This window comes from Gossypium arboreum, chromosome 13, assembly GCF_025698485.1.
Source record: "Gossypium arboreum isolate Shixiya-1 chromosome 13, ASM2569848v2, whole genome shotgun sequence".
NCBI classification, from domain to species: Eukaryota; Viridiplantae; Streptophyta; class Magnoliopsida; order Malvales; family Malvaceae; genus Gossypium; species Gossypium arboreum.
The window spans coordinates 49,349,937-49,352,428 of NC_069082.1; the positions used below are offsets into that span (position 1 = coordinate 49,349,937).

Sequence of the window (2,492 nt, forward strand, 5' to 3'; positions counted from 1 at the left end):
ATTGATGAGTCTATTTTCATATGGAAGAAACGAAATGGTCATAGGAGTTACATGTTAAGAGATATTAAAGCTATTGTAAGACAGGGCCAGAACGGTTTCTGGGTTCCCTGTCGCAACTTTAAAATTTACTATAAATTATCCAGAAAGAATTAGGAGACATACCTTATATTTACAGATTCCATTTTGAGTCTAGTTTCATTAGAAACAAACGGCACCAGCATTAAAGCCCTGTACAGAGAGATATTCAAGTTATACCGCGCGAAGGTCAGAGCAGTCAATCCCTGTAACATGGGTGACTTTAACTAATAAACTGTACCAATTGGCCCGACCAAAAATTCTAGAAATAAATCCATGGATGGATATATGAGTCTAAATTCAGGGAAAATTTACGAAACCAGTTTCCGAGTTTTGAAACTAGAGATATGATTTTTAAGGCGACAGTGACGCAGTTTTTCCAGCCTGACTGGAAATGTCCAATGGATGGGCAAAACAAGTGAACTTGGCTTGCTAACCCCTCGTGTCCGACACCGGCGATGGTCTCGGGTTCGGGGTGTTACATTCATGGTACCAACAACTTTTTTACCCGTCCCAACTCTCGTTGTAGGATATTGATAATCATTGTTGGCAATCTTTTCCAAAATCTCATGTACTTCATTATAAGATTTATCCAACAAGGTACTATCGTCAGAAGCATCAACTACCATCCTCGTTTGCACATTCAACCCATTATAAAATATCTTCATTTGTGTCCAGTGCTTAAATCCATGCATTAGACATTCTTGAAGTAATTCTTTAAATCGTTCCCAAGCTTCATATAACATTTTATCCTCCGATTGTCAAAAAGATGTGATGTCATTTCTAGGCTTGGCATTCATATTTGGTGGATTATATCGTATCAAAAATATCTAGCAAAGATCATTCCATGATGTCACAATCCCGATGGCAAAGCATTTTGTCATGCTCTTGCACGATCTCTCAAAGAATATAGAAACAATTTAAGCTGCAAAGCCTCTACAGGAACACCATTTTATCTAAACAAGTCACAGACTTCTGGAAAAAGTCTTAAATGCAGTCTCGAATCTTCAGTGGATAATCCACCAAACTATCCTACTATTTGGAACATCTAAAATATTACCGATTTCAACTCAAATTGCTGAGCTTGTATGTCTGGTCTTACTATTCCTGGATTCAAATAATCCACAATTGGAACAACATGTTCCCTAATTGGTGTATCTCAATCATCTATCACAAGATGAATAAGAGAATTAACATCCTGACCAATTGGATCATTATTGAGACAAGGATCATTCAGGACAGGATCATTCCCTTTCCTAGCTATATCACATAATTCTTTTCACCTCCTCCGCAAAGTTCGTTCAATCTTTGGGTCAAAAGGATACTCTTCATTAATAGGAATGCCTCTTCTCATAAACTAGTGGCAAACCTACAGAAATTAAATACAATTAAGTTAGCTAAAACTAAGAAAAAAATGAAATTAACAAAACCAAATTTAACCAAATTGCCGATCCCCGGTAATAGAGCCAAAAACTTATTGCGTGTGAAATGATATGTGAATTATGCAAGTATACACATCGAATCAAGTAATAAAGTGATAAATGAAATTGTTTTCATAGGGATCATTTTGATTTAAAATGGTCATGTTATTATAATGAATATGAATAATGTTATGAAAAAAATAATGATAAGAATGCAGTAGTAATTTTGAGAATAATAATGTGAATAAGGTAACACCCCTTACCCGTGTCCGACGCCGGAACAGGGTACGAAGCATTACCGGACTTAATCGTTCACAAACATGCAAAAACTGGGCTGCAAAATTTCATTTGTATCAAAACTTTTCATACACATGCATAATGTCCCAAACACAGGCCTACGAAGCCTTAAACATGCATTGAAGGTTAGGGACTAAACCGAGAACATTAGAAAGTTTTGGGAAAACTTAGAAAATTTTTCCATGACACAAGGTCACACGTCCGTGTGCCTTCGACACGCTCGTGTCTTCAGGCCGTGTAACTCTCTGACTATGACGTCAGTGAATAATTTGAACTACACGGCCAAGCCACGCGCTCGTGTGCTAAGGCTGTGTCCCTCACATGTTTGAGACACACGGTCGTGTCTCAGCCCGTGTGGCCAACACTTAGGCTATTTTCGAAGCCTTTAAGTTACCCTTAATTTTTCACATAATTAATTCCATATTACACATTTAATTCATGGCCATGACCATTTAGATTGGTCATAAAACATTCATCATGCACATATTTCATAACACCAACCATATACGGCCAGAAAGCATAATCACATCACAAGCATTAGAATTGTAACGCCCTGAATTTTAGGCCTAGAGGTTTTAAGTCTTGAGTGGGTGCAGTTGGGAGACTGTACATAAATTTTCAGTTGTGCAAGAAAGTGACACAAATATATGTTTGGCTTAGTGGTTGTGTGCTCTGGAAGTGTCTGAGAAGTCATGGGTT

The 2,492-nt window shown here is 37.5% G+C and overlaps 1 non-coding gene across 1 annotated transcript; it reads left to right on the top strand.

Moving 5' to 3' along the window:
- The first annotated feature begins 759 nt into the window (after positions 1-759).
- LOC128287484 (small nucleolar RNA R71) lies at positions 760-866 on the top strand. Its single transcript, XR_008278184.1, has one exon. It is a non-coding gene; the product is annotated as a small nucleolar RNA R71 (small nucleolar RNA).
- The last annotated feature ends 1,626 nt before the right edge of the window (positions 867-2,492 follow it).